At 33.7% G+C, this 10,911-nt stretch overlaps 1 protein-coding gene across 10 annotated transcripts in view; it reads right to left on the minus strand.

The window, feature by feature from the left end:
• Nucleotides 1-10,911, minus strand: part of LOC141458105 (uncharacterized) — a 38,152-nt gene that overhangs the window by 13,252 nt on the left and 13,989 nt on the right. For 7 of the 10 annotated variants that reach the window (XR_012460742.1, XR_012460740.1, XR_012460741.1 and 4 more), the window contains 3 exons: nt 8,065-8,206; nt 2,687-2,919; nt 1,115-2,071 (listed from right to left, as the gene is read on the minus strand). The gene's annotated coding sequence lies outside the window, so the exon portion shown is untranslated. The remainder of the gene's footprint in view (nt 1-1,114; nt 2,072-2,686; nt 2,920-8,064; nt 8,207-10,911) is intronic. The other 3 variants (XM_074135699.1, XM_074135702.1, XM_074135705.1) reach the window with 3 other exon arrangements.

The raw sequence follows: 10,911 nt of genomic DNA on the forward strand, positions 1-10,911 counted from the left end.
TGAAACACTACTTCGAAAATCTGACAAGATGTTTAAACTTTCTCTTGAAAATCATAGAAGAAAGTAAAAACTACCTAAAGCGGAACAGAGAGCCATTAGGCCAAGAGTATTCAGTTCAATCCCTTTACCACCCATTCAGCTGATTAAGAAGCGTAAGTGTCTACTCTGTTGTTACTCTTCATATACCTGGAGAGCATGGCCACCCTGACAGATGTGCCGACAAAAGATCGGTAAAATGGGTAATTCCCCTTACAACAAGCACAAAATGTGTTGAAAGAGAAAGGATATTACTGAAGTAGCAGTTGGGCCACTTATATTGGGTTAAAAAATCGTTTGGAATATACTTCTTTTTTTTTTGTTAAGTACAAAACGTTCATCTTGAGAATACAAAAATTGAATCGTAATAGCTTGTCCTTATTCAATCATTGAAACACTTCAAATTTGATTACTCAAGAGTTTGTAAAACCGTAAATTACTCCAAAGGGAAACTTTAGTGCAAAGACTAAATTAATAGTGTCGAGATCAGTGATAGAAAAAGTGTTCTTAATAGCAATATAAATATAAATTGAAAATTATTTCGAACGAGTTTTATAAATTCTTAAAAATGTATCTTTCAAGAAAAAGAGACAAACGCACCATAATAAGTTTAAAAAAAAAACAAAATTCAGCTTGCCTTAAATCTATTCTACATCTCCTTAGTACCAAACTGCGATTTCCTTGGTGGCAGCTATTTTATAACGGATTTCATGGCAGTATCCAATCGGAATGTCCAGATTGAGATATTTGTCCATAAACTCGCACCCACAAAATTACACTTTTATATTGATATCACATTAATTCAATAAAAATACTATCGATTATTAAACAACGCTTGCAGTACAGTACTGTAGTAAAAATAAATAAATAGCTAAATTTTCTGGGTACATGAACTAACAGCAAAAATTCGTGTTCGAAATTTAACTATCTATTTTACTTACCTTTACACAATAAGACTTTAGAAGGGCAAAACCCCAACTTTAACTAAAACCTTCACAATGAACGGATTTCTTATAAATTATGTAGCTTTTCATCTCAATTAAATTTTTTTTTTTAGATAATTTAAATCTAAAATCACCTCTCAAATCTTCTTGCTCCTCGAAATAAAGGCAATCTTTTCCTGTAACCTGAACGCATCCATCATTAACTCCTTGATGTACTCTGATACTAGCAGCTAATTTTGGAGCTGAAAAACTTCAATCATTTGCTTTTCACTTCCTTAGTATTATTAAATTTTTTAGTTATAAAATAGTTGGTATGAAACCCAGTTAATGTTCGTGCCATAAATACGCTGAATCTAAAACACAAAAAACAAATCTAAAAAAAAGTTGAAGAGAGAAGATACAGGGCCCACGTGTTCACAGCCAATCACTGCTGATCTGGGGGGCTAAAGATGGTCCAGTGACTTTTTTACTTCAAAAAGTTGTACAAAATGCCGTCTTCTTATAGACCGAAGACAAACAGAATGTAGCTGGACAAGGTTTCAGACAAATGAGAGCGATTTTTAGATTATACTGTAGCGAAGTAGACAGCTGTGCTTAAGGCTTATAGTCAATGCTTGTGCACTTCATTTTGGGCCCTAGTGTAGATTATTTAAAATGTTTAACATTATGTGCCGTTTATTTTGAAAGTGGGGCAAGTCCATTTTTTTGTTATTTCGAGATATTTAAGGTTTTGCGTTTCAATAAATTTAAAAATATTGGTAAATATTAATAGACATATTTTTTGTATTCTGTGGTGTTAGATAATGTAAGTTTATAATCCAATAGTGTTTATAGTGCTGGCTAAGAAAATAAAGGTTTTATTATAACTAAATGGACTTGCCTCACTTTCAAAATCAGTGAATTATTGTAATCGTTAATTGTGGATAATATTTCAGTCGTATCAGTCTTTTTTTAACAATAAAAACAAAATACTAATCAATAGTTCAACTATTCTTCTTCTTTTTTTGAATCATTTTGGTTCGAATTGCCTTCTTATTCAGATTCTGATTCCAAGATTCTTCTTTTATTACCGATTCTCATGGGTCTTATTTCTACAAACATAAAAATAATAAAATTACTTGCAAATGAGGATTTTATTGAAATGGCGTTATAACCCAGAAAAGTATTTTCATTTTATTTTTGTTACCTACCAAATTCACTTTCAGATGCATCAGAGTTATAATTACCGTTGTAATCGGTTTCAGCGATTTTTTCTTTTTATAAAATAAACCACAATCCGTTATTAATTTTCAAAATGAAACTTTTTTCGTACACCGAGCACAAAACAACACAACTTACTTGATAGCCGATAATATAAGTCGAATGTTATAAAATTTATAGTTTTTCAGAGTGTTGCCAATAAAATTTCCGGAGTTAATCAGAGTGTACTAAAATTTCCGGATAGATAGATAAAAACACCCTACATTATTCAGACATGATTTTAAACCATCACATTTGCTTTACCATACAGCAACCGGAGTTAAATTTTGCTGTACGGTCAAATAATTTCAACCTAAGATGCACTTGCACCATTTTCAAATTAAACATATTTACAATATTGTTAAGAGCTAAAACTTCCATCTCCCAAATATTAGGATTCTAAATTTTTGTTTTGCTCTAAATTGTTTACAGATAAAAAGATCATACTAAGTTTTATCTATAATTACCATTATCTTCATTTTTTTCAAAAATGGACTTGCCCCACTTTCAAAATAAACGGCTCATATGTTCGCCTGCAATAATAGGGAAATGATTACGACTCATTCTCCTTGGATAATTAATTAACTACTCCTACTTCTTGATGTAGTGGTTACAGTGAGGACAGAATTCTTTTTCTCTTTCGTAGTACGATTTACGTTAAGTTCTTCAGCCATTTCATCCATGATCGCCATACTTAATACTAAAATGCAATAAGTAAGAGGAAGTGACATAAAACAAAATAAAAGTGAAAAAAGTTGTAGCTGTTAGATTGTAAAAGGAAGGTGTAAGCTTTCTCAGTAGTTCAGAGTCCCCTATAAAACAATAAAACTGTTTGTACTAGATAGCGGTGGCCGCCTGCAATACTCCATAACAGTAGGACAGAGACAGAGACTGACTAAGTCCCAAGATCTAAGTCTCTTTCAAGTATCTGCCGCAATAGAATAAAAAAATAAAAATCCTTTTATTTCTTCTTCCAGACCTAGCTCATATTATTACAAACCCATGGAGAGTACATGACCTTAAATAGTAAATTTATTGAATAAAGAATGTTTTTTTCCCTTTCTTTCTCTTCATGGGAACTTTACCTATTTCTTTTTAAAAACATTCGCTTTCTTTTTTTCTTCCATTTTTTTAAATATTTTATTTTTGCTCTTGTGTCGCAAACTCTTTCTTATAGCAAATAATTCTTTTACAAAAGTTTGCAACTCATTGATTAGAACCTTGCTGTGTGACCTATTGTTATGTTTAGAAACATCTGTCAGATGGCTAGTTTTTATAATATTGGAGAAAAATCTTTTTGCCTCTTTCCTTTTCTCTTACCTTTAGCCGGAGGAATTTGTGTAAAAACAAATTTGAAAAAGATGTTATAAAAATTTCATAAAATAATAGGTTGTCAAATCAGTTCGTTAGGTTTTTAGTTTGGTACAGATTCATTCTGATTTACTGTTTTTATTCTCGGCGCAAGCACACAACTCGATTGCTCATTTGAAAGGTTATGTTAAGCGTAACCTTTCTATGAATTTCGATTTAACAAACAATAGGATATTGCGTGCTGCTTAGCTGTAAAGATGGAAGTAAATAAAATGCATTTTCGTCATATTTCGCTCTATTATTTTAAAGAAGGCAAACGAGCTGCAGAGACTCACAAAAAGATATGTTGCGTATACATTGTGGTGATGAAGCTTTGACAAAACGTGTATGCCAAATTCCGTTCTAGAGATTTTGACATTTGATAATGATGCGCTCCGGTCGCCCGACCGAAATTAATTCAAATAATGACAAGTGCATAATCGATAAAGATCCAAGCCAATCGGTGAGAGAGATAGCAACAGCACTTAACATATCCTATACGAGCGCCGAAAACCATTTGCGCCGGCTGCTATACGTTTCTCGGCTCAATGTTTGTGTGCCGCATGAATTAACCGAGGCCAACTTAGCCACTCGCATATCCATTTGCGATTCGCTGCGGAAACGTCAAGAAAAACGACCCATTTTTAAAGCGGATGGTAACGGGAGATGAAAAATGGATCGTCTACGATAATGTAGTGCGCAAAAGATCATGGGAGCATAGCAGTGAGCCGCCGCAAACATATGACAAATATATGGCATATGTCATTGACCACTCGGAATAAATTGCTTAATCTGGCCTGGGATATACTGCGCATTCACCGGACCTAGCACCTTCTGATTATTATTTATTACGATGGTTGCAGAACTCCATGAACGTAAAAACGTTCGATAACGAGAAGACCGTCAAAAAATATCTGGATTGTTTTTTCGACGATAAGCCACATACGTCCTACGAATGCGGTATAATGAAGTGGGTGGAAAGATGGCAAGAGGTCATCAGAATGGTCAATATATAATTGATTAAAATTTATTGTGCATATCAAAAAAATTGTTATTTATTCCACCCTCAAAAAATGAACGACTAATTTGCAAACCTATTACATCTAGAGCCCTCGAATACTTTAAGCAAGCTGCCCTTGAGCCTGAGCCTGAGGTCGCCGAAGTGTACAATCTTAGGGGGCAAGTAAATCCGTCTGTAAGAATTACACCTAAGGCTGGGTGGATAAAATTCATTAAAAATTACAAATTACTGTATTCAGCCACTAAGTATGTGACCATATAATTATATGAACCTACTAAAGTATTTCAAAATTTAACAATGAAATTACAAACATCTCGTAGGGTGAAGGGACCAGTAATTGACTGGGCACCAGTAATTGACATACCAGAAATAAACTGGTATTATAAGGGATATGAGCCGTTTTTAGTGGTGATTCTTACAATTTCGTTATTGAGAAGCCTTTAGGCAGCAGTTCCAGAAAAATATTAATTATTGGAAGGTTCCTTGGTATCAGTGGAAGGTTATTTGTGTTAAAAGTTCAAAATCAAGGAAAAAACAAGCCGTTGCTAAGGAGGATTGATAAGAAAATAATTTTTCTTTTTTCTTATTTTTCGTTTATTTGTTCATATATTCGTGTGGTTATCAATGTTCTGTTATAATTAGTATTACTTGTAGATTTCATTTATGTAGTTTTTTTTTTAATTATAAGAAGCATTGAGGATTAAAATGGGGCTGTCAATCACTGGTCCTTGAAACGGCAATCTGCCCAGTAATTGACATGTATGTCAATTACTAGTCCTACAGCTTTTTTGTTTGAGACCAGTGATTGACTTCCTGGGAAAATGATAAGATAGGTTGATAAATTTTATTATAATTAAAAATTCAATACATTGTAAAATAAAATCATTGATAAAAATCGGCAACATAAAATAAATAGTAAAACTTCCAACAAAATATGTTTAAATTAATGAATTAGCAAATGTACGCCTTATTTCAAGAGGGCATGCAGAATGATTATTCTGTACAGAACAACAATGTATTAACAACAAACTGGAATAATCGTGATCGCCGAACAGCTTCCGAGGCCTACGTGATTGATAAAAACGACGCCCACTTATCGGAGTTGGAAAATCTCTCTTTCTCCCTCAGTTTTGGGTCCTAGCCACATGACAAAGAAGAAAGGGAGGAAATGGCTGAACCATAGAATTCCATCAAATAAAACGGCCAGGGGAAAAATGAAGCTCCCTCAAGAGAAGTACCAGGTGCGAAATCAAACACGTGGAGAGTTGGTGACTTAGTGATGTTACACATTAATAACATAAAAAAGATTGTAAGATCTATTGTATTTACCAATTGACAAACATGTTGCCGGAAGACGAATATATAGCATCCCATAGGCTAAATAGGCTAAACTGTATTAAAAAAAATGAAATCGGTTTGAAAACCATTTTTAATTCCTAAACACATGAAGGTTGGATCGCCCTGTACTACTTTATGGAGAACGTTACCAATTTAAAAAAACCGTTGATGTGTGAGGTTTTCAAATGGCTTGTGATTTCAAGTGGCTAATTATCAATTACATAAGATATATTATGATGTTCATTTCCTATGGATTCCGAAAGAATATTTGGTTTTTCATTCATTTTTTCTTTTATGGTGTGCCTATTTTAATAACACATATTTTTGTCAATTGGTTACCTAGTTATGTGAATATCAGTGGTTTATTTGTAGGTATGTGTATATTAATACCTATCCTTTCCAAGTTAAAGAGTCAATAACAGATATATATTTTTTAATCTAGTTTTTTTTTTCATTGACGTTTCATTTATTTATTACTGTTATAAGTGCGAATGCTTACAACCTGTGGCGGGACGCGATATACGTGCACACAATGTATATATACATGTGCCCAAGAGGTAACTCAGTAATAATAAACAATAAAATACTGAATAGATGCAGAAAGTAAGAATGAATTACATTCAGATAGTTTGGTTTCGAAGCAAATGACACTGGCAGCACAGATTGTGGAAAATATTAGCGAAGCGCTCCAAAAGAAAGGAAGTGTAGGAGAAATTTGGTTCACTAGAAAGCACCAACAGCTCGAACCCAAAGACGCGTAGATGCCATCGGTAGCAGCGTTATAGGCGGAATGAATGAAACAAGGATGTGACCACATAGTCTAATCGGAAGTAGAGAGGGTAGTTTGGTAAAGTGAGAACCAAAAAAGTTCCCCAAAAAAGGTTTAAGTAACAAAATATTTAGCGGAAAGAGCGGAAGAGTTGAGAGAAAGAGGTAATAGCGAGCCGACAGACATTGTGTACGATCTAACAAGCATGTTAGCTAATATCTCCTTAGTACTATTGAAAGTAAGGGCTGTTCTTCAAATTACCTGTCTTGGTAGGACAGTTGTGTAAGGGTTGATCGTCAAAAACTGCATAAAAAAGGGTAAAGTTGAAAAAATATTAGATTATTTAGGTTTGCCTATTTAAAAACTGATTGTAATTAATTATGAATAAGACCGAGTTTTGTTATAAATCCAATTGAAAAAGTGATTTAGGTGATATAAGTGATTTATTTAGATTTAAAAGTGATTTTGAATGCATACCTTATGTCGTTTCATGAATATATTTGTATGTCAATTACTGGTCCCACCCCATGTCAAACACTGGTTCCACCGAAAATTCGGTATGTCAATTACTGGGTCATTGACATACTTACAAATAAAGTCATTTTTGGTTGACATAAAGATCGAATTTACTGCTTTTAAAATATTAATAAAATAGAATACATCCTACTGGAGCGGTACAACTTTACAGCCTACACCTGGAGCCAAAATAACGGAAGTTATTCTATCTTAAACTCGAATTTTTTCTTAAGCAGTCAATTACTGGTCCCTTCACCCTACTAGCTTTAAATTTGCTATGACGTCTTTGTTTGTTTTGCAGAGTATTATTTATCGTTTTTCATAACATTAATCTAAAAGGAAGAAAGAATATTACCAATTTTAGTCATAATTTTATTTTTTGCCAAGTTTTCGACCTAGAGACTGTAAAATATGTTCCACAGTCCTGAACATTTTTGTTTTTAAACGAACAAAATTGCCGGTTACAGCGGCTAGATACAATTTTAATAATAACCCTTTCGTTCGAATTTATTATTTATGGTCGATGTAGCCACAATTTACTGTTAGATCAGTAGGGTTAACATTGTATATATATATATATATCCCCTCCAAACCATTGATGAAGCACGACCAGCTGAGTCACTCACAAAATACACACACACTCTCAAACATAAGCATAGATAAGTGAACACACTAAAACATATTTCTTGGAGTTGAATAATGGGCATCATTAATATCTGGAAGGCGTTCTACAACTAACTTACACATACACATACATCGCAGACTAAACGCGGTAATCATTTTATGACTTAGTAAGGTCTTTCCCCCACCACCATTCGCATAGACATATAAATTCTTCTTTTTGAACTCACCGACTGTAAAAGCAAGTGAGAAGCCAACTTAAGCCACTTTAGCCATCAGAGAATCACATAAAAACTGCACCTTCTTGACTTTTGCACTTCTACGACATTATGTCTTGCACATGCAATCAGCCGCCAACGGTATGTTATTCTCCTGCAAAATTAGGTTGAGTTGAATGAATAAGTCAAAACTAGCTGTTTTTGGAGCAAATAAATATTATTCCTCCTTCCTCTAATATTCCTTGTAAGAAAAATAATTAGGGTTTTAGATTTTGACTTTTTATCAGAAATACTGTATTAAAAAGTGTTTTTTTCAATTGATCTTGTTACCTGTTTGACTTTATCTGAACATATCCGTAATCCTAAAAGCAAAAAATCGAGTGGTCAAAGTGATATTAAACCCGACTTCAACTCGTCATCCAAGGAATCCGACAATTTCTTATAAAAATCAGTCAATCGAAAGGGCCAATATTTTACTGGATCAAATTTTTAAATTTTTGGAGTTTTTCGTGAAAACGTTTCAACATTTGGATTAAGGTTGCATAATTTCTCTTTAAACTTAATAAACATACTTAAGCAAAACAAGATACCTATAACTTTTGTTTGAAATAATTTCTGGAACATTCAATTTTTTGGGAAAGTGTGTGGGCTAGCTTCCCTCATAAGTCTGTACAGTCTCATCACCTGCATTGTCTTTTTCTTTTTTTTTTTGCAAAATTACTAAAATAGTTCAGTAAGACGGAATAATTGTTGACACAAATTGATTAGATATTGTGCAAGATTACATATTCTGTTCAGTAACGTTACTGAATAATGAGAAAACTCGCCCTATGTACCAGTGATTTCCAAAAATATTACCAATTTCGCAAACATTAAATCAACTTTACTACGCGACATATTTACAAATGAATTTCAGACAATTCAGATCAAAATATGCGGCAAATTTTGCGAAACACATTGCATTACTGCTATTACAGATGTAGTAAGAACATTCAAATTTACATAACTTTTACACAAATTGAAAATAACTATTTTCATCCCTTGCTAAGCAAGATATTTGTGAGGCAGCCCGATAGGACAATAGGGTACCATCCCAGCTCTAGTGGCATTTGTATGAGAAAAGAAAACGAGTAGTAGGCGCTAATGGTCACAGAAGTCGATGCGCCAGAAAAAAAAAACTATTTTCATCAAGCAATTAACTTTTTCACCAAAAAGAAGTTCTATGAAGAGCAGCGGAAGCCAGTAATTGGGTATAACCACCCCTCATGCTAACAAAATCCCTCCCCTCAATAATTCCAACGAAGATAAATCCTCCTCCATCCACGGTTATAAAGTTAAGCAGGTAGCCAACTCAAAAAAGACAAGAAAAACGAAAGTCTACTACTATAATGAAAATATTTTTTTTTGTAAATTTAATTTAATTATTTAAAACAATCATGATACATATTTCACGATAAAACAGCGCACCAGCGTGCAGTGACACGCCGCTAGCGGAACACGAAACTATGGTCACGGTGATAGCGATGTTTTCAGATGCTGCCTGATAAACGGTTAAATTTAACATCGATTTTCGTCATATTGCAGGATTAAAACTATCCGGTAGGACAATTGTATAAGGGCTGAATGACAAAAACTGCACGAAAAAGCGTAACGTTGAAAAACACCCAACTTTGTACAATGTTTTCCTCTTTTAAGTAATAAGAAATTGGTGGACCGCTTGACTAGGGGTGCGTTCCACTTGGCGACCACAACGACCACGACCACGACCGCGATTTTGGCCGTTCCACTTGCTTGTGAGCGTTGCGATCGAAAACCCAAGTGGAACATTTTAACCGTTCATGTAAACATTACATATGGCGGCTTCGAAAATAAGTTAGAAGCTTGAAGAGGTTATTTTTTAATTTAAACCCCATTTATAAGCAAATTTATAATAAACTTTATTAATTATTGGTAAAGCTGACTTATATTAAAAGAATATATATAATTCAATTTTTTATATTGCATTTTGGAGTATTTATAAAATTTACGTTTAAATAAAATTAAAGTGTCTTTTGTGGCAACAGTTGGATATTTATTAATAATGCTTTAGAAAGTTCTTTATCTAGTTCCGATTAGAGTGGAATGCAATTTTACAAAATCGCAATGATAAAAAGCGAAAACTTAGGCCACGTATTATTAGCTATCAGAGTAATTGATCTTTATTCAAATGAAGAATTTAAAAGTTATTTCAGGTAAATGATTTTGTGTTATTCAGTGATTTAGTATGTAAAGGGATAAGTAATTATTTATTTATTTATTTTTTGTAGACTTTCGAGAAACACATTCTATTATTTACATGAAATAATACTTTCATTTACATGAGATAATTTTTTCGGTCGCCATATTTTGTTTTAAAAATTGCGCCAACTCTGAACGCCCACTTCGACCCCAGCTTTTAAGGTGGGGCGTTGTGGTCGTTGTGTGGGCGAAAATAGTGACGTCATTAGTGACGTTTTCGCCACGACCACAACGACCGTGGTCGCCAAGTGGAACGCCTGAAAGTATGTTTTGGTCGTTGTGGTCGCCAAGTGGAACGCACCCTAGGGGGTTGGAACTGCTCATCCCCAGCCTGAATCGCCAATATCACTAAACAGCGCTGTAAGGATTATCACCGCCACTAGCTAGAAAAGTTTCACAGAGGAAATGATAAGACAATTCAAGGGCAAGCCTTGTTCTGTCCTTCTGAAATATCAGTTTAATTAAAAAGAATAACATTTTGAGATATCTTTCGTACATATACGCTCAATTATATCGGAACGCATATATGTATATCGGATTTTTTTCATTAAGAATACATGATAGATATATAGTGAAAAGAAG

The sequence above is a fragment of the Rhodnius prolixus genome, unplaced genomic scaffold (genome assembly GCF_049639745.1).
Source record: "Rhodnius prolixus isolate KJV_2025 unplaced genomic scaffold, Rpr scaffold_5, whole genome shotgun sequence".
Taxonomy (NCBI): domain Eukaryota; kingdom Metazoa; phylum Arthropoda; class Insecta; order Hemiptera; family Reduviidae; genus Rhodnius; species Rhodnius prolixus.